Source organism: Chrysemys picta, unplaced genomic scaffold (genome assembly GCF_011386835.1).
Source record: "Chrysemys picta bellii isolate R12L10 unplaced genomic scaffold, ASM1138683v2 scaf23, whole genome shotgun sequence".
In the NCBI taxonomy this organism is placed as follows: domain Eukaryota; kingdom Metazoa; phylum Chordata; order Testudines; family Emydidae; genus Chrysemys; species Chrysemys picta.
In genome coordinates, this window is record NW_027052730.1 from 308,241 (window position 1) to 329,802 (window position 21,562).

At 48.8% G+C, this 21,562-nt stretch overlaps 1 long non-coding RNA gene across 1 annotated transcript in view; it reads left to right on the plus strand.

Moving 5' to 3' along the window:
* The first annotated feature begins 10,925 nt into the window (after positions 1-10,925).
* LOC135977749 (uncharacterized) overlaps positions 10,926-21,562 on the plus strand; it is a 39,939-nt gene continuing 29,302 nt past the window's right edge. The window contains exons 1-4 of the long non-coding RNA XR_010595196.1: positions 10,926-11,049; positions 15,982-16,105; positions 17,491-17,609; positions 19,357-19,480. This is a non-coding gene — a long non-coding RNA (uncharacterized LOC135977749). The remainder of the gene's footprint in view (positions 11,050-15,981; positions 16,106-17,490; positions 17,610-19,356; positions 19,481-21,562) is intronic.

The window sequence follows — 21,562 nt, forward strand, 5'->3', positions numbered from 1 at the left end:
TAAAACATAGTAGCCGAGGAAAACCAAGCAATGGTACGTAAATAGCATAATGGCAAACAAGGGTCAGGCTAGAGACTCTTGCCTACATGCTCGGGGTATTACTGATCGCCATATTTGGGGTCGGGAAGGAATTTTCCTCCAGGGTAGATTGGCTGAGCCTCTGGAGGTTTTTCGCCTTCCTCCGCAGCATGGGGCAGGGATCACTAGCAGGAGGGTCCCTGCCGATTGAAGTCACTAAAACACAGGATTGGGGACTTCAACGGCACAGTCCAGGGAAGGGTCTTGTGGCCTGCAGCATGCAGGGGGTCAGACCAGATGATCATAATGGTCCCTTCTGACCTTAAAGTCTATGAGTCTATAAGACCAAATACCATCCCTGATAGACATTTATCTAACCTACTCTTAAATATCTCAAGAGATGGAGATTCCACAACCTCCCTCGGCAATTTATTCCAGTGTTTAACCACCCTGACAGTTAGGAACTTTTTCCTAATGTCCAACCTAGACCTCCCTTGCTGCACTTTAAACCCATTGCTTCTGGTTCTATCCTTAGAGGCTAAGGTGAACAAGTTTTCTCCCTCCTCCTTATGACACCCTTTTAAATACCTGAAAACTGCTATCATGTCTCCTCTCAGTCTTCTCTTTTCCAAACTAAACAAAGCCAATTCTTTCAGCCTTCCTTCATAGGTCATGTTCTCAAGACCTTTAATCATTCTTGTTGCTCTTCTCTGGACCCTTTCCAATTTCTCCACATCTTTTTTAAAATGCGGTGCCCAGAACTGGACACAATACTCCAGCTGAGGCCTAACCAGAGCAGAGTAGAGCGGAAGAATGACTTCTCGTGTCTTGCTCACAACACACCTGTTAATACATCCCAGAATCAGGTTTGCTTTTTTTGCAACAGCATCACACTGTTGACTCATATTTAGCTTGTGGTCCACTATAACCCCTAGATCCCTTTCTGCCGTACTCCTTCCTAGACAGTCTCTTCCCATTCTGTATGTGTGAAACTGATTGTTCCTTCCTAAGTGGAGCACTTTGCATTTGTCTTTGTTAAACTTCATCCTGTTTAACTCAGACCATTTCTCCAATTTGTCCAGATCATTTTGAATTATCTGTCACCCTGTCCTCCAAAGCAGTTGCAATCCCTCCCAGTTTGGTATCATCCGCAAACTTAATAAGCGTACTTTCTATGCCAATATCTAAGTCGTTGATGAAGATATTGAACAGCGCCGGTCCCAAAACAGACCCCTGCGATACCCCACTCGTTATGGCTTTCCAGCAGGATTGGGAACTATTAATAACAACTCTCTGAGTACGGTTATCCAGCCAGTTATGCACCCACCTTATAGTAGCCCCATCTAAATTGTATTTGCCTAGTTTATCAATAAGAATATCATGCGAGACCGTATCAAATGCCTTACTAAAGTCTAGGTATACCACATCCACAGCCTCACCCTTATCCACAAGGCTCGTTATCCTATCAAAGAAAGCTATCAGATTGGTTTGACATGATTTGTTCTTCACAAATCCATGCTGGCTGTTCCCTATCACCTTACCACCTTCCAAGTGTTTGCAGATGATTTCCTTAATTACTTGCTCCATTATCTTCCCTGGCACAGAAGTTAAACTCACTGGGGTCTGTAGTTTCCTGGGTTGTTTTTATTTCCCTTTTTATAGATGGGCACTATATTTGCCCTTTTCCAGTCTTCTGGAATCTCTCCCGTCTCCCATGATTTTCCAAAGATAATAGCTAGAGGCTCAGATACCTCCTCTATTAGCTCCTTGAGTATTCTAGGATGCATTTCATCAGGCCCGGGTGACTTGCAGGCATCTAACTTTTCTAAGTGATTTTTAACTTGTTCTTTTTTTATTTTATCTGCTAAACCTACCCCCTTCCCATTAGCATTCACTATGTTAGGCATTCCTTCAGACTTCTCGGTGAAGACCGAAACAAAGAAGTCATTAAGCATCTCCGCCATTTCCAAGTTTCCTGTTACTGTTTCTCCCTCTTCACTAAGCAGTGGGCCTACCCTGTCTTTGGTCTTCCTCTTGCTTCTAATGTATTGATAAAAAGTCTTCTTGTTTCCCTTTATTCCCGTAGCTAGTTTGAGCTCATTTTGTGCCTTTGCCTTTCTAATCTTGCCCCTGCATTCCTGTGTTGTTTGCCTATATTCATCCTTTGTAATCTGTCCCAGTTGCCATTTTTTATATGACTCCTTTTTATTTTTTAGATCATGCAAGATCTCATGGTTAAGCCAAGGTGGTCTTTTGCCACAGTTTCTATCTTTCCTAACCAGCGGAATAGCTTGCTTTTGGGCCCTTAATAGTGTCCCTTTGAAAAACTGCCAACTCTCCTCAGTTGTTTTTCCCCTCAGTCTTGATTCCCATGGGACCTTACCTATCAGCTCTCTGAGCTTACCAAAATCTGCCTTCCTGAAATCCATTGTCTCTATTTTGCTGTTCTCCCTTCTACCCTTCCTTAGAATTGCAAACTCTATGATTTCATGATCACTTTCACCCAGGCTGCCTTCTACTTTCAAATTCTCAACGAGTTCCTCCCTATTTGTTAAAATCAAGTCTAGAACAGCTTCCCCCCAGTAGCTTTTTCAACCTTCTGAAATAAAAAGTTGTCTCCAATGCAGTCCAGGAATTTGTTGGATAGTCTGTGCCCCGCTGTGTTATTTTCCCAACATATAGCCGGATAGTTGAAGTCCCCCATCACCACCAAATCTTGGGCTTTGGATGATTTTGTTAGTTGCTTAAAAAAAGCCTCATCCACCTCTTCCACCTGGTTAGGTGGCCTGTAGTAGACTCCTAGCATGACATCTCCCTTGTTTTTTACCCCTTTTAGCCTAACCCAGAGACTCTCAACGTCTCCTATGTCCATCTCTACCTCAGTCAAAGTGTGTACATTTTTAATATACAAGGCAACACCTCCTCCCTTTTTCCCCTGTCTATCCTTCCTGAGCAAGCTGTACCCATCCACACCAACATTCCAATCACGTGTATTATCCCACCAAGTTTCAGTGATGCCAACAATGTCATAGTTGTATTTATTTATTAGCACTTCCAGTTCTTCCTGCTTATTCCCCATACTTCTCGCATTTGTATATAGACATCTAAGATACTGGTTTGATCTTTCCTCCCAGTTTTGTCCTGACCCTCCTTTCTCTCTGACAATATAGCCCACACTCCCTCTCGTTTTTGACCCATCTCCCCGGTCTCCATGTTCCCCACTTACCTGTGGGCTTTGCTCACCTGTCCCCGTCGAACCTAGTTTAAAGCCCTCCTCACTAGGTTAGCCAGTCTGTGTCCAAAGGTACTAATAACTTGAGCTGTGGTTTGGAGGTGGAACAGCTGTCAAGGGCACTGAGGGGGAGATAGCAGGAGCTCATCCTTCAAGGAGGGGGGTTGGCACTGGAGGTTACTAGAAAGGAGAAGAAGACTCCATTCTGGGGTTCAGGAGGTGAATTTATCCCTCAGTGGTCGGCAGGTGCTGGGTGGAAATACTGCTGGTTCCAGGTGCCCTTAATTCCTCCAGATTCCTCGGGGCGTTTGAGTCTCTGACAGGTTCTCGTTCCCTTGCAGCAGGAGGACATCACGGCCAAAAGTGATGCACCAGCTCCGCATCATCCGGCACTTGCGCCAGATTCCTGAGACACTGCAGGGGCTGTGCCTCTGAGGCCATCAGCAACTCCCGCTCCCTGCTGCAGGTACTGCTCTGTCTCACTGTAAATGGGGAACTAGTGGAAGGGGAAATGGAGCCCCCTGGTACTCACTAAAAGGGAAAGTGGTGGATTCTCCATCTCTTGATGTCATTGCATGAAGACTAGATGCCGTTCTAGAATGTGTGTGCCCAAAAAGTAACTATTGTACTATACAGGAGGCCTATGATATGCAGGGGCTTAGATGAGATGCTCTAAAGGTCTCTTGTGGCCATAAAGTCTACAAATTTTGGAAACACTGAGTGTAGTATTGGGAGCAGCCTCTGATGTTTTACTGTCTAGCCGGCTTGCTTCCTAGAATGAAGATGCATTGAGTGGGGTGATCCACACAGAGTAGCTCAAACCTTCAAAGTGTCAGGCCAGCAGCAGGACATTAGCACTTCCGGGGATGGGTGGGTGTGGCAGTGACATCACAAAGGCCTTTTCAGGACCTCAGCCTATTGGTCAAAGGTGTTAGGGAGGTGGTAACCTCAGAGAGAGATGCTGACATCAGCCAGGCAGGACAGGGGCTTAGGGCCAGGGAAACCTCAGAGACCCCTGTGACTTTCATAGAATCATAGAATATCAGGGTTGGAAGGGACCTCAAGAGGTCATCTACTCCAACCCCGTCCTCAAAGCAGGACCAATTCCCAACTAAATCATCCCAGCCAGGGCTTTGTCAAGCCGGGCCTTAAAAACCTCCAAGGAAGGAGACTCCACCACCTCCCTAGTTAACGCATTCCAGTGCTTCACCACCCTCCTAGTGAAATAGTGTTTCCTAATATCCAACCTGGACCTCCCCCACTGCAACTTGAGACCATTGCTCCTTGTTCTGTCATCTGCCACCACTGAGAACAACCGAGCTCCATCCTCTTTGGAACCCCCCTTCACGTAGTTGAAGGCTGCTATCAAATCCCCCCTCATTCTTCTCTTCTGGAGACTAAACAATCCCAGTTCCCTCAGCCTCTCCTCATAAGTCATGTGCTCCAGACCCCTAATCATTTTTGTTGCTCTCCACTGGACTCTTTCCAATTTTTCCACATCCTTCTTGTAGTGTGGGGCCTGTCGGAGAAAAACAGAGTTCTCACTATTTGTTTAGGTACAGCAAGTCAGATGCTTTATTAACTTTCACAATTGCCCAGAGGGAGAGAGCTAAGCAGGTCTCTCCCAGGTAACTAATTACAGCAAGCATTTATACCTTTCATTACAGAAATAACGAGGGACAGCTGCGTTTTGTTTCTACATAGGCCATCTTGATATCTCATTTCTTCACTTGTTTTGACTCTTGCCAACATACAATATTTTCTATACCTTATCTACACAAGGTCTTCTACACCTTATCTATACCAGGTCATAATGACTTCTTACACAGTTCTTTCTCACCCGCCTCACACATTCCTCGCTTCTACAAATCTCGCGTTATTAGGGTTACAGTTAGCCTAACTCTTGCTAACGAACTGTCATGCATTGCATCCCCTTCCTGTGAGCTCTTTCTCTGCTTCCACAGGCCCAAAACTGGACACAGTATTCCAGATGAGGCCTCACCAATGTCGAATAAAGGGGAACGATCACGTTCCTCGATCTGCTGGCAATGCCCCTACTTATACAGCCCAAAATGCCGTTAGCCTTCTTGGCAACAAGAGCACACTGTTGACTCATATCCAGCTTCTCGTCCACTGTGACCCCTAGGTCCTTTTCTGCAGAACTGCTACCTAGCCATTCGGTCCCTAGTCTGTAGCAGTGCATGGGATTCTTCCGTCCTAAGTGCAGGACTCTGCACTTGTCCTTGTTGAACTTCATCAGGTTTTTTTTGGCCCAATCCTCTAATTTGTCTAGGTCCCTCTGTATCCGATCCCTACCCTCTAGCGTATCTACCACGCCTCCTAGTTTAGTGTCATCTGCAAACTTGCTGAGAGTGCAGTCCACACCATCCTCCAGATCATTAATAAAGATATTAAACAAAACCGGCCCCAGGACCGACCCTTGGGGCACTACTCCGCTTGAAACCGGCTGCCAACTAGACATGGAGCCATTGATCACTACCCGTTGAGCCCGACGATCCAGCCAGCTTTCTATCCACCTTACAGTCCATTCATCCAGCCCATACTTCTTTAACTTGGTGGCAAGAATACTGTGGGAGAGCGTATCAAAAGCTTTGCTAAAGTCAAGGAATAACACATCCACTGCTTTCCCCTCATCCACAGAGCCAGTTATCTCATCATAGAAGGCAATTAGGTTAGTCAGGCACGACTTCCCCTTGGTGAATCCATGCTGACTGTTCCTGATCACTTTCCTCTCCTCTAAGTGTTTCATCATTGATTCCTTGAGGACCTGCTCCATGATTTTTCCAGGGACTGAGGTGAGGCTGACTGGCCTGTAGTTCCCCGGATCCTCCTCCTTCCCTTTTTTAAAGATGGGCACTACATTAGCCTTTTTCCAGTCATCCGGGACCTCCCTCGATCGCCATGAGTTTTCAAAAATAATGGCTAATGGCTGTGCAATCTCATCCGCCAAGTCCTTTAGCACCTTCGGATGCAGCGCATCCAGCCCCATGGAGTTGTGCACGTCCAGTTTTTCTAAATAGTCCCGAACCACTTCTTTCTCCACAGAGGGCTGGTCACCTTCTCCCCATATTGTGCTGCCCAGTGCAGCAGTCTGGGAGCTGACCTTGTTCGTGAAGACAGAGGCAAAAAAAGCATTGAGTACATTAGCTTTTTCCACATCCTCAGTCACTAGGTTGCCTCCCTCATTCAGTAAGGGGCCCACACTTTCCTTGACTTTCTTCTTGTTGCTAACATACCTGAAGAAACCCTTCTTGTTACTCTTAACATCTCTTGCTAGCTGCAACTCCAAGTGTGATTTGGCCTTCCTGATTTCACTCCTGCATGCCTGAGCAATATTTTTATACTCCTCCCTGGTCATTTCTCCAATCTTCCACTTCTTGTAAGCTTCTTTTTTGCGTTTAAGATCAGCAAGGATTTCACTGTTTAGCCAAGCTGGTCGCCTGCCATATTTACTATTCTTTCTACACATCGGGATGGTTTGTTCCTGCAACCGCAATAAGGATTCTTTAAAATACAGCCAGCTCTCCTGGACCCCTTTGCCCTTCATGTTATTCTCCCAGGGGATCCTGCCCATCTGTTCCCTGAGGGAGTCAAAGTCTGCTTTTCTGAAGTCCAGGGTCCGTATTCTGCTGCTCTCCTTTCTTCCTTGTGTCAGGATCCTGAACTCGACCATCTCATGGTCACTGCCTCCCAGGTTCCCATCCACTTTTGCTTCCCCTACTAATTCTTCCCTGTTTGTGAGCAGCAGGTCGAGAAAAGCTCTGCCCCTAGTTGGTTCCTCCAGCACTTGCACCAGGAAATTGTGCCCTACACTTTCCAAAAACTTCCTGGATTGTCTGTGCACCGCTGTATTGCTCTCCTAGCAGATATCAGGGTGATTAAAGTCTCCCATGAGAACCAGGGCCTGCGATCTAGCAACTTCTGCAAGTTGCCAGAAGAAAGCCTCGTCCACCTCATCCCCCTGGTCTGGTGGTCTATACCAGACTCCAACCGTGACATCCCCCTTGTTGCTCACACTTCTCAACTTTATCCAGAGACTCTCAGGTTTTTCTACAGTTTCATACCGGACCTCTGAGCACTCATACTCCTCTCTTACATACAATGCAACTCCCCCACCTTTTCTGCCCTGCCTGTCCTTCCTGAACAGTTTATATCCATCCATGACAGTACTCCAGTCATGTGAGTTATCCCACCAAGTGTCTGTTATTGCTTCAGCAAGTCTCCTTCTCGAGGTCTCTCTTTGAGGACTGAGAGAGTATTAGTGTTCACATGTGTGAGTGCGAGCAGGAGCCTCTTTGGAGTTTTCTCCTTTCCTTTGACGGATTTTACTAGAAAACAGACGTCCCTATTTAGAAGGTAAGAGCCTCCAAGAGGTTTTGGAACCTGCTCAGTCTGATCCATCTGGTGCCAGCTGAATTCTAGGCATGGAAAACACTAGTTTAAGGTGGCAGAATTTTATTCCCTCTGTGGGATTTTGTCCCGTAGAATCACAGGGGACATTAGTGTTTGTCATTTTCGTTTTACCTTTTCCTCCATCCCTCCTTCCTTTCTCTTCATCTCTTACTTCTTTTGTCCTTTCTCCTGTTCACCTGCCACCACCAGGAGTGGTGTGTGTGTGTGTGTGTGTGTGTGTTGCTGGGGGTGCTCTTCACCTCCCCTTGTGGGAAGTTGATCCAAAACTGTGGGGTTGAAATAGTGCTTGAACTCCAATGACACTAGATGCTGCCATCCTGTGGCTTAGCATTAGTGTCTGGGATGATTGGGGCAAGATCTCAACCTCCCCGCAACCCACTTCACTGCTGGCAGAATCCCTCCTGCCCCCCCTGCTAGAGCCGCCTCCCTGCCCAACCTGGGTGGGGGTGGAGAAGAGGGTTCTGATAACTTGAGCTGTGGTTTGGAGGTAGAACAGCTGTCAAGGGTACTGAGGGGGAGGTAGCAGGAGCTCACCCTACAAGGTGGTGGGTTGGCACTGGAGGTTACTAGAAAGGACAAGAAGACTCCATTCTGGGGTTCAGGAGGTGAATTCATCCCTCAGTGGTGGGCAGGTAGTCAGTTTAAATACTGCTGGTTCCAGGTGCCCTTAATTCCCCCTGATTCCTCGGGGGGTTTGAGTCTTTGACAGGTTCTCGTTCCCTTGCAGCAGGAGGACGTCATGGCCAGAGTGATGCACCAGCTCCGCATCATCCGGCACTTGTGCCAGGTGCCTTAGACACTGCAGGGGCTGTGCCTCTGAGGCCATCAGCAACTCCCGCTCCCTGCTGCAGGTACTGCTCTGGCTCACTGTAAATGGGGTGCTAGTGGAAGGGGAAATGGAGCCCCCTGGCACTCAGTAAAAGGGAAAGTGGTGGATTCTCCATCTCTTGATGTCATTTCATGAAGACTAGATGCCTTTCTGGAATGTGTGTGCCCAAAAAGTACCTATTGTACTATACAGGAAGCCTATGATATGCAGGGGGTTAGATGAGATGTTCTAAAGGTCTCTTCTGGCCATAAAGTGTAGTAATTTTGGAAACACTGAGTGTAGTATTGGGAGCAGCCTCTGATGCTTTACTGTCTAGCCGGCTTGCTTCCTAGAATGAAGACGCATCGAGTGGGGTGATCCACAGAGAGTAGCTGAAACCTTCAAAGTGTCAGGCCAGCAGCAGGACATTAGCACTTCAGGGGATGGGTGGGTGTGGCAGTCCCTGCACAAAGGCCTTTTGCAGTGTAGTAGTTCCGGGGTGGGGCTCGTCCCTTCCTGGGGTACCTGGGAGCCAGGCCGCCCCGCTACAAAGCGAATAACAGTCTAGGTCCCAGACCTTTGGGTAGGGGCTGAGCACACAATTAGCAGTTCGGCGCTCAGGCCTTTGTGCAGGGACTGAGCACACAATCAACAGTTCAGAGCTCAGGCCCTTATGCAGGGACTGAGCACACAATCAACAGCTCCGGCCCTGGGTCAGGGCGGGGAACAAACCAGTAGTCAGTCAGCGGCCCAGGCCTTGTAGCAGGAGCTGGGTCAGTTTGGGTTAGCCCAGGCCCTAGGTCAGGGCGGGGCAGCAAACCAATCGTCAGTCAGAGGCCCAGGCCCCTTGGACAAGGAGGAGGAGAGACTGCCACCCAGCACGGGGTGGCAAGGGGGAACACAGGCCCACCCACTCCACTGTGTTCCAGCCCGGGGCCCTATCCGCAGCAGTCCGTCTGCCGCGCAGTCAGTGGGGATCCTGACCGCAACACACTGACATGGGTTCGGGGTCTGCTATCCCCGGGCCACTTCCCATCTCCTCCTCCATGGGTACCTGTTCCTCCTGAGTTCCGTCTGCTGGGTCGCAGATCATGGGCTGCTCCGGGCCCCGAGCAGCAGGTAGGTCTGTCACTCCCTCTGGGCCCTTGGCGGGGGGAAGCTCAGACCGTTCCTCAGGATACCGGGCTCTCGGCAGGCTCAGGTCCGCGGGAGCTCGGGCACCAGCGTCTGTCCTCTCCCGCTGCCGGCCAGCTACTGAGCGCTGTGGCTTGGCCTTTATACTTCCTGTCCCGCCCCTTGACTTCCGGGGGGTGGGGACAGGCCGCGGTGGCCTTGACTTCCTGGGGCGCCTGGGAGCCAGGCCGCCCCGCTACATGCAGTATCTCAGCGTATTGGTCAAAGGTGTTAGGGAGGTGGTGACCTCAGAGAGAGATGCTGACATCAGTCAGGGGCGCAGGGCCAGGGAAACCTCAGAGACCCCTGTGGCTTTGCTTTAGCAAGTCTCCTTCTCGAGGTCTCTCTTTGAGGACTGAGAGAGTATTAGGGTTCACGTATGTGAGTGAGAGCAGGAGCCTCTTTCGAGTTTTCTCCTTCCCTTTTACTGATTTTACTAGAAAACAGACGTCCCTGTTTAGAAGGTAAGAGCCTCCAAGAGGTTTTTGAACCTGCTCAGTCTGATCCACCTGGTGCCCGTTGAATTCTAGGCATGGAAAACACTAGTTCAAGGTGACAGAATTTTGTAGTCCACACGGGATTTTGTCCCGTGGAATCACTGGGGACATTAGGGTTTGTCCTTTTCGTTTTACCTTTTCCACCATCCCTCCTTCCTTTCTCTTCATCTCTTACTTCTTTTGTCCTTTCTCCTGTTCCCCTCCCACCACCAGGAGTGGTGTGTGTGTGTGTGTGTGTGTGTGTGTGTGTGTGTGTGTTGCTGGGGATGATCTTCACCTCCTCTTGTGGGAAGTTCATCCAAAACTGTGGGGTTGAAATAGTGCTTGGACTCCACAGACACTAGATGCTGCCATCCTGTGGCTTAGCGTTAGTGTCTTGGATGACTTGGGCAAGATCTCAACCTCCCCGCAACCCACTTCACTGCTGCCAGAATCCCTCCTGCCCCCACTGCTAGACCCGCCTCCCAGCCCAACCTTGGTGGGGGTCTAGAAGAGGTTTCTGATGACTTAAGCTGTGGTTTGGAGGTGGAACAGCTGTCAAGGACACTGAGGGGGAGGTAGCAGGAGCTCACCCTAGAAGGAGGGGGATTGGCACTGGAGGTTACTAGAAAGGACAAGAAGACTCCATTCTGGGATTCAGGAGGTGAATTCATCCCTCAGTGTTGGGCAGGTGCTGAGTGGAAATACTGCTGGTTCCAGGTGCCCTTAATTCCCCCTGATTCCTCGGGGCGTTTGAGTCTGACAGGTTCTCATTCCCTTGCAGCAGGAGGGCGTCACGGCCAAAGTTAGGCACCAGCTCCGCATCATCCATCACTTGCGCCAGGTGCCTGAGACACTGCAGGGGTTGTGCCTCTGAGGCCTTCAGCAACTCCCGCTCTCTGTTGCAGGTACTGCTCTGGCTCACTGTAAATGGGGAGCTAGTGGAAGGGGAAATGGAGCCCCCTGGCACTCAGTGAAAGGGAAAGTGGTGGATTCTCCATCTCTTGAAGTCATTGAATGAAACTAGATGCCTTTCTGGAATGTTTGTGCCCAAAAAGTAACTATTGTCCTATACAGGAAGCCTATGATATGCAGGGGGTTAGATGAGATGCTCTAAAGGTCTCTTCTGGCCATAAAGTGTATTAATTTTGGAAACACTGAGTGTAGCATTGGGAGCAGCCTCTAATGTTTTACTGTCTAACCGGCTTGCTTCCTAGAATGAAGACGCATTGAGTGGGGTGATCCACACAGAGTAGCTCAAACCTCCAAAGTGTCAGGCCAGCAGCAGGATATTAGCACTTCAGGGGATGGGTGGGTGTGGCAGTGACATCACAAAGGCCTTTTGCAGGAGCTCAGCCTATTGGTCAAAGTTGTTAGGGAGGTGGTGACCTCAGAGAGAGATGCTCACATCAGCCAGGCAAAACAGGGGCGCAGGGCCAGGGAAACCTCAGAGACCCCTGTGGCTTTGCTTCAGCAAGTCTCCTTCTCGAGCTCTCTTTGAGGACTGAGAGATTATTAGGGTTCACATATGTGAGTGTGAGCAGGAGCCTCTTTCGAGTTTTCTCCTTTCCTTTTACCCATTTTACTAGAAAACAGAAGTCCCTGTTGAGAAAGTAAGTGCCTCGGAGAGGTTTGTAACCTGTTCAGTCTGATCCACCTGGTGCCATCTGAATTCTAGGCATGGAAAACACTAGTTTAAGGTGGCAGAATTTTATTCCCTCCCTGGGATTTTGTCCCGTAGAATCACTGGGGATATTAGGAAAACAACAAGGAGTCTGGTGGCACCTTAAAGACTAACAGATTTATTTGGGCATAAGCTTTCGTGAGTAAAAACCTCACTTCTTCGGATGCATAGAGTGAAAGTTACAGATGCAGGCATTATATACTGACACATGGAGAGCAGGGAGTTACTTCACAAGTGGAGAACCAGTGTTGACAGGGCCAATTCAAAAATCAGGGTGGATGTAGTCCACTCCAAATAATAGATGAGGAGGTGTCAATTCCAGGAGAGGAAAAGCTGCTTCTGTAGTGAGCCAGCCACTCCCAGTCCCTATTCAAGCCCAGATTAATGGTGTTGAATTTGCAAATGAATTTTAGTTCTGCTGTTTCTCTTTGAAGTCTGTTTCTGAAGTTTTTTTGTTCAATGATAGTGACTTTTAAATCTGTAATAGAATGACCAGGGAGATTGAAGTGTTCACTTACTGGCTTATGTATGTTACCACTCCTGATGTCCGATTTGTGTCCATTTATTCTTTTGCGGAGGGACTGTCCGGTTTGGCCAATGTACATGGGAGAGGGGCATTGCTGGCACATGATGGCATATATGACATTAGTGGATTTGCAGGTGAATGAGTCCCTGATGGTGTGGCTGATGTGGTTGGGTCCTCTGATGCTGTTGCCAGAGTAGATATGGGGACAGAGTAGGCAACGAGGTTTGCTACGGGGATAGGTTCCTGGGTTGGTGTTTCTGTGGTGTGGTGTGTAGTTGCTGGTGAGTATTTGCTTCAGGTTGGGGGGTTGTCTGTAAGCGAGGACTGGCCTGCCTCCCAAGGTCTGTGAGAGTGAGGGATCATTTTCCAGGATAGGTTGTAGATCGTGGATAATGCGCTGGAGAGGTTTTAGCTGGGGGCTGTATGTGATGGCCAGTGGTGTTCTGTTATTGTCCTTGTTGGGCCTGTCCTGTAGTAGGTGATTTCTGGGTACCCGTCTTGCTCTGTCAATCTGTTTCCTCACTTCCCCAGGTGGGTATTGTAGTTTTACGAATGCTTGATAAAGATCTTGTAGGTGTTTGTCTCTGTCTGAGGGGTTGGAGCAAATTCGGTTGTATCTTAGGGCTTGGCTGTAGACAATGGATCGTGTGATGTGTCTTGGATGGAAGCCGGAGGCATGTAGGTACGTATAGCGGTCAGTAGGTTTCCGGTATAGGGTGGTGTTTATGTGACCATCACTTATTTGTACTGTAGTGTCCAGGAAGTGGATCTCTTGTGTGGACTGGTCCAGGCTGAGGTTGATGGTGGGATGGAAATTGTTGAAGTCCAGGTGGAATTCTTCAAGGGCCTCCTTTCCGTGGGTCCATATGATGAAGATGTCGTCAATGTAGGGCAAGTAGAGGAGGGGCACTAGGGGACGAGAGCTGAGGAAGCGTTGTTCTAAGTCAGCCATAAAAATGTTGGCATACTGTGGGGCCATGCGAGTACCCATAGCAGTGCCACTGACTTGAAGGTATAAGTTGTCCCCAAATCTGAAGTGGTTGTGGGTGAGGACAAAGTCACAAAGCTCAGCCACCAGGCTTGCTGTGGCCTCATCAGGGATACTGTTCCTGACAGCTTGTAGTCCATCCTCATGTAGAATATTGGTATAAAGTGCTTCTACATGCATGGTGGCCAGGATGGTGTTTCCAGGAAGAACATCAATGCATTGTAGTTTCCTCAGGAAGTTGGTGGTGTCTCGAAGATAGCTGGGAGTGCTGGTAGCATAGGGCCTGAGGAGAGAGGCCAAATAGCCAGATAATCCTGCCGTCAGAGTGCCAATGCCTGAGATGATGGGGCGTCCAGGGTTTCCGGGTTTATGGATCTTGGGTAGCAGATAGAATACCCCTGGTCGGGGTTCTGGGGGTGTGTCCATGTAGATTTGTTCCCGTACTATAGCTGGGAGTTTCTTGAGCAGATGGTGTAGTTTCTTTTGGTATTCCTCAGTGGGATCAGAGGATAGTGGCCTGTAGAATGTGGTCTTGGAGAGTTGCCTGGCAGCCTCCTGTTCATAATCTGACCTGTTCATTATGACTACAGCACCTCCTTTGTCAGCCCCTTTGATGATAATGTCAGAGTTGTTTCTGAGGCTGTGGATGGCATTGCGTTCTGTACGGCTGAGGTTATGGGACAAGTGATGTTGTTTGTCCACAATTTCAGCCTGTGCACGTCTGCGGAAACACTCTATGTAGAGGTCCAGTCTGTCATTTCGACCGTCAGGAGGAGTCCACGCAGAATTCTTCTTTTTGTAGTGTTGGTAGGAGGGTTCCTGTGGGTCAGTGCACTGTTCAGTGGTGCGTTGAAAATATTCCTTGAGTCGGAGACGAGGAAAGTAGGCTTCCAGATCACCGCAGAACTGTATCATGTTCGTGGGGACGGTGGGACAGAAAGAGAGTCCCCGAGATAGGACAGACTCTTCTGCTGGGCTAAGCGTGTGGTTGGAAAGATTGACAATGTTGTTAGATGAGTTGAGGGTACCATTGTTATAGCCCCTAGTGGCAGGTATTAGTTTAGATAACTTACAGTCCTTTTTCCTCTGTAGAGAAGTGAAGTGTGCATTGTAAATGGCTTGTCTCATTTTTGTAAAGTCCAGCCACGTGGAAGTTTGTGTAGAAGGCTGGTATTGTATGAGAGTCTCCAGTTCTGAGAGCTCATTCTTGATCTTCTCCTGTCTGCTGTACAGGATGCTGATCAGGTGGTTCCTCAGTTTCTTTGAGAGAGTGTGTGGCACAATCTCTCACCATACTCAGTGTAGTATGTTGATTGCAATGGATTTTTTACCTTCAGTCCTTTTGGTATGATGTCCATCTGTTTGCATTTGGAGAGGAAGATGATGTCTGTCTGTATCTGTGCAAGTTTTTTGTTGGGGTTGATGGATTTCCACTCCATACGGCTAAATTTAGTGCCTTGCATGGTGTCAAGTATCAGGGGGTAGCCATGTTAGTCTGTATCTACAAAAACAACAAGGAGTCTGGTGGCACCTTAAAGACTAACAGATTTATTTGGGCATAAGCTTTCGTGAGTAAAAACCTCACTTCTTCGGATGCATAGAGTGAAAGTTACAGATGCAGGCATTATATACTGACACATGGAGAGCAGGGAGTTACTTCACAAGTGGAGAACCAGTGTTGACAGGGCCAATTCAAAAATCAGGGTGGATGTAGTCCACTCCCAATAATAGATGAGGAGGTGTCAATTCCAGGAGAGGAAAAGCTGCTTCTGTAGTGAGCCAGCCACTCCCAGTCCCTATTCAAGCCCAGATTAATGGTGTTGAATTTGCAAATGAATTTTAGTTCTGCTGTTTCTCTTTGAAGTCTGTTTCTGAAGTTTTTTTTGTTCATGATAGTGACTTTTAAATCTGTAATAGAATGACCAGGGAGATTGAAGTGTTCACATACTGGCTTATGTATGTTACCATTCCTGATGTCCGACATGGGGACATTAGGGTTTGTCCTTTTCCTTTTCCTCCATCCCTCCTTCCTTTCTCTTCATCTCTTACTTCTTTTGTCCTTTCTCTTGTTCCCCTCACACCACCAGGAGTGGTGTGTGTGTGTGTGTGTGTGTGTGTGTGTGTGTGTGTGTGGTGCTGATGGTTCTCTTCTCCTCCCCTTCTGGGGAGTTGATCCAAAACTGTGGGGTTGAAATAGTGCTTGGACCCCACTGACAGTAGATGCTGCCATTGTGTGACTTAGCATTAGTGTCTGGGATGACTTGGGTCAAGATCTCAACCTCCCTGCAACCTACTTCACTGCTGTCAGAATCCCTCCTGCACACCCTGTTAGAGCCGCCTCCCAGCCCAACCTGTGTCGGGGTGGAGAAGAGGGTTCTGATGACTTGAGCTGTGGTTTGGAGGTGGAATATCTGTGAAGGGCACTGAGCAGGAGGTAGCAGGAGCTCACCCTACAAGGAGGGGGGTTGGCTCTGGAGGTTTCTAGAAAGGAGAAGAAGACTCCATTTTGGGGTTCAGGAGGTGAATTCATCTCTCATTGATGGGCAGGTGCTGGGTGGAAATACTGCTGGTTCCAGGTTCCCTTAATTCCCCCTGATTCCTCGGGGCGTTTGAGTCTCTGACAGGTTCTCGTTCCCTTGCAGCAGGAGGACGTCACGGCCAAAATGATGCACCAGATCCGCATCATCCTGCACTTACGCCACGTGCCTGAGACACTGCACGGGCTGCGCCTCTGAGGCCTTCAGGAACTCCCGCTCCCTGCTGCAGGTACTGCTCTGGCTCACTGTAAATGGGGAGCTAGTGGAAGGGGAAATGGAGCCCCCTGGCACTCACTAAAAGGGAAAGTGATGGATTCTCCATCTCTTAATGTCATTTAATTTAGACTAGATACCTTTCTGGAATGTTTGTACCCAAAAAGTAACTATTGTACTATACAGGAAGCCCATGATATGCAGGGGCTTAGATTAGATGCTCTAAAGGTCTCTTCTGGCCATAAAGTGTAGTAATTTTGGAAACACGGAGTGTAGCATTGGGAGCAGCCTCTGATGTTTTATTGTCTAGCCGGTTTGCTTCCTAGAATGAAGACCCATTGAGTGGGGTGATTCACAGAGAGTAGCTCAAACCTTCAAAGTGTCAGGCCAGCAGGAGGACATTAGCACTTCAGGGTTTGGTTGGGTGTGGCAGTGACATCACAAAGGCCTTTTGCAGGACGTCAGCTTATTGGTCAAATGTGTTAGGGAGGTGGTGACCTCAGAGAGAGATGCTGACATCAGAGAGAGATGCTGACATGAGGGCCAGGGAAACCTCAGAGACCCCTCTGGCTTTGCTTCAGCAAGTCTCCTCCTTGAGGTCTCTCTTTGAGGAAAGTAAGTGCCTCGGAGAGGTTTGTATCCTGTTCAGTCTGATCCACCTGGTGCCAGCTGAATTCTAAGCATGGAAAACACTAGTTCAAGGTGGCAGAATTTTATTCCCTCCCTGTGATTTTGTCCCGTAGAATCACTGGGGACATTTGTGTTTGTCCTTTTCGTTTTACCTTTTCCTCCCTCCCTCCTTCCTTTCTCTTCATCTCTTACTTCTTTTGTCCTTTCTCCTGTTCCCCTCCCACCACCGGGAGTGGTTTGTGTGTGTGTGTTTGTGTGTGTGTTGCTGGGGGTGCTCTTCACCTCCCCTTGTGGGGAGTTCATCCAAAACTGTATAGTTGAAATAGTGCTTGGACTTCACTGACACTAGATGCTGCCATCGTGTGGTTTAGCATTAGTGTCTGGGATGACTTGGGGCAAGATCTCAACCTCCCCGCAACCCACTTCACTGCTGCCAGAATCCCACCTGCCCCCCCTGCTAGAGCCGCATCCCTGCCCAACCTGGGTGGGGGTGGAGAAGAGGGTTCTGATAACTTGAGCTGTGGTTTGGAGGTGGAACAGCTGTCAAGGGCACTGAGGGGGAGGTAGCAGGAGCTCACCCTACAAGGACGGGGGTTGGCACTGGAGATTACTAGAAAGGACAAGAAGACTCCATTCTGGGGTTCAGGAGGTGAATTCATCCCTCAGTGGTGGGCAGGTGCAGGGTGTAAATACTGCTGGTTCCAGGTGTTCTTAATTGCCCCTGATTCCTCGGGGCATTTGAGTCTCTGACAGGTTCTCGTTCCCTTGCAGGAGGAGGACGTCACGGCCAAAGTGATGCACCCGCATCATCCGCCACTTGCGCCAGGTGCCTGAGACACTGCAGGGGCTGCGCCTCTGAGGCCTTCAGCAACTCCCGCTCTCTGTTGCAGGTACTGCTCTGTCTCCCTGTAAATGGCGAGCTAGTGGAAGGGGAAATGGAGCCCCCTGGCACTCACTAAAAGGGAAAGTGGTGGATTCTCCATCTCTTGATGTCATTGAATGAAGACTAGATGCCTTTCTGGAATGTGTGTGCCCAAAAAGTAACTATTGTACTATACAGGAGGCCTATGATATGGAGGGGGTTAGATGAGATGCTCTAAAAGTCTCTTCTGGCCATAAAGTGTAGTAATTTTGGAAACACTGAGTGTAGCATTGGGAGCAGCCTCTGATGCTTTACTGTCTAGCCGGCTTGCTTCCTAGAATGAAGACGCATCGAGTGGGGTGATCCTCAGAGAGTAGCTGAAACCTTCAAAGTGTCAGGCCAGCAGCAGGACATTAGCACTTCAGGGGATGAGTGGGTGTGGCAGTGACATCACAAAGGCCTTTTGCAGTGTAGTAGTTCCGGGGTGGGGCTCGTCCCTTCCGGCCAGTCCTCCTCAGGATACCGGGCTCTCGGCAGGCTCAGGTCCGCGGGAGCTCGGGCACCAGCGTCTGTCCTCTCCCGCTGCCGGCCAGCTACTGAGCGCTGTGGCTTGGCCTTTATACTTCCTGTCCCGCCCCTTGACTTCCGGGGGGTGGGGACAGGCCGCGGTGGCCTTGACTTCCTGGGGCACCTGGGAGCCAGGCCGCCCCGCTACATGCAGTATCTCAGCGTATTGGTCAAAGGTGTTAGGGAGGTGGTGACCTCAGAGAGAGATGCTGACATCAGTCAGGCAGGACAGGGGCGCAGGGCCAGGGAAACCTCAGAGACCCCTGTGGCTTTGCTTTAGCAAGTCTCCTTTTCGAGGTCTCTCTTTGAGGACTGAGAGAGTATTAGGGTTCACGTATGTGAGTGCGAGCAGGAGCCTCTTTCGAGTTTTCTCCTTTCCTTTTACTGATTTTACTCGAAAACAGACGTCCCTGTTTAGAAGGTAAGAGCCTCCGAGAGGTTTTTGAACCTTCTCAGTCTGATCCACCTGGTGCCCGTTGAATTCTAGGCATGGAAAACACTAGTTCAAGGTGACAGAATTTTGTAGTCCACACGGGATTTTGTCCCGTTGAATCACTGGGGACATTAGGGTTTGTCCTTTTCATTTTACCTTTTCCACCATCCCTCCTTCCTTTCTCTTCATCTCTTACTTCTTTTGTCCTTTCTCCTGTTCCCCTGCCACCACCAGGAGTGGTGTGTGTGTGTGTGTGTGTGTGTGCGTGTTGCTGGGGGTGATCTTCACCTCCTATTGTGGGAAGTTGATCCAAAACTGTGGGGTTGAAATAGTGCTTGGACTCCACTGACACAAGATGCTGCCATCCTGTGGCTTAGCATTAGTGTCTGGGATGACTTGGGGAAGATCTCAACCTCCCCTCAAACCACTTCACTTCTGGCAGAATCCCTCCTGCCCCCCTGCTAGAGCAGCCTCCCTGGCCAACCTGGGTGGGGGTGGAGAACAGGGTTCTGATAACTTGAGGTGTGGTTTGGAGGTGGAACAGCTGTCAAAAACACTGAGCGGGAGGTAGCAGGAGCTAATCCTACAAGGAGGGGGGTTGGCACTGCAGGATACTAGAAAGGACAAGAAGACTCCATTCTTGGGTTCAGGAGGTGAATTCATCCCTGAGCGGTGGGCAGGTGCTGGGTGGAAATACTACTGGTTCCAGGTGCCCTTAATTCCCCCTGATTCCTCGGGGCGTTTGAGTCTCTGACAGGTTCTCATTCCCTTGCAGCAGGAAGACGTCACGGCCAAAGGGATGCACCAGCTCGGAATCATCCGGCACTTGCGCCAGGTGCCTGAGACACTGAAGGGGCTGTTCCTCTGAGGCCTTCAGCAACTCCCGCTCCCTGCTGCAGGTACTGCTCTGGCTCACTGTAAATGGGGAGCTAGTGGAAGGGGAAATGGAGCCCCCTGGCATTCACTAAAAGGGAAAGTGTTGGATTCTCCATCTCTTAATGTCATTGAATGAAGACTAGATGCCTTTCTGGAATGTGTGTGCCCAAAAAGTAACTCTTGTACTATACAGTAGGCCTATGATATGCAGCGGGTTAGATTAGATGCTCTAAAGGTCTCTTCTGGCCATAAAGTCTACAAATTTTGGAAACACTGAGTGTAGTATTGGGAGCAGCCTCTGATGTTTTACTGTCTAGCCGGCTTGCTTCCTAGAATGAAGACGCATTGAGTGGGGTGATCCACAGAGAGTACCTGTGTCAAGGCTGTATCCCCACTTTGAAGTTTAGGGTACAAATGTAGGGGCCTGCATGAAAACTTCTAAGCTTAACCACCATCCCAAGGCTAATTTCCTCCCCTGGGTAGCCTTGAGAAACCTTTCAGCAATTCCCTGGTGAATACAGATCCAAACCCCTTGGATCTTAAAACAAGGAGAAATAAACCATCCCCCCTCCTTCCTCCCACCAACTTCTGGTGAATACAGATCCAACCCCCTTGGATCTAAAAGAAGGAGAAATTAACCATTCCCCTCCTTCCTCCCACCAACTCCTGGTGAATCAAGATCCAAACTCCTTGGATCTTAAAACAAGGAAAAATCAATCCGGTTCTTAAAAATAAGGCTTTTAATTAAAGAAAAAGGTAAAAATCATCTCTTTAAAATCAGTATGGAAATTAACCTTACAGGGTAATCAAACTTAAAGAGCTCAGAGGACTCCCCTCTAGTCTTAGGTTCAAAGTACAGCAAACAAAGATAAACACTCTAGGAAAAGGTACATTTACAAGTTGAGAAAACAAAGGAAAACTAACACGCCTTGTTTGAAATAGGAGAGACTTGTTTAGAAAGATGTGGAGAACCTGGATTGATGTCTGGTCCCTCTCAGTCCCGAGGGCGAACACCCACACAAACAAAGAACACAAACAAAAGCCTTCCCCTCCCCAAGATTTGAAAGTATCTTGTCCCCTTATTGGTCCTTTAGGTCAGATGCCAGCCAGGTTACCTGAGCTTCTTAACCCTTTACAGGGAAAAGGATTTTGGAGTCTCTGGCCAGGAGGGATTTTATAGTACTGTACACAGGACAGCTGTTACCCTTCCCTTTATAGTTATGACAACCTCAAACCTTCAAAGTGTCAGGCCAGCAGCAGGACATTAGCACTTCAGGGTTTGGTTGGGTGTGGCAGTGACATCACAAAGGCCTTTTGCAGGATGTCAGCTTATTGGTCAAATGTGTTAGGGAGGTGGTGACCTCAGAGAGAGATGCTGACATCAGCCTGGCAGGACAGGAGCACAGGGCCAGGGAAACCTCAGAGACCCTGTGGCTTTGCTTCAGCAAGTCTCCTTCTCGAGGTCTCTCTTTGAGGACTGAGAGAGTGTTAGGGTTGACGTACGTGAGTGCGTGCAGGAGCCTCTTTCGAGTTTTCTCCTTTCCTTTTACTGATTTTACTAGAAAACAGACGTTCCTGTTTAGAAGGTAAGAGCCTCCAAGAGGTTTTGGCAGCTGCTCAGTCTGATCCATCTGGTGCCAGCTGAATTCTAGGCATGGAAAACAGTAGTTTAAGATGGCAGAATTTTATTCCATCCCTTGGATTTTGTGCCGTAGAATCACTGGGGACATTAGGGTTTGTCCTTTTTGTTTTACCTTTTCCTCCATCCCTCCTTCCTTTCTCTTCATCTCTTATTTCTTTTGTCCTTTCTCCTGTTAGCCTCCCACCACCAGGAGTGGTGTGTGTGTGTGTGTTGCTGGGGGTGCTCTTCACTTCCCCTTGTGGGAAGTTGATCCAAAACTGTGGGGTTGAAATAGTGGTTGAACTCCAATGACACTAGATGCTGCCATCCTGTGGCTTAGCATTAGTGTCTGGGATGACTTGGGGCAAGATCTCAACTTCCCCGCAACCCACTTCACTGCTGCCAGAATCCCTCCTGCCCCCCCGCTAGAGCCGCCTCCCTGGCCAACCTTGGTGGGGGTGGAGAACAGTGTTTTTTTCATACA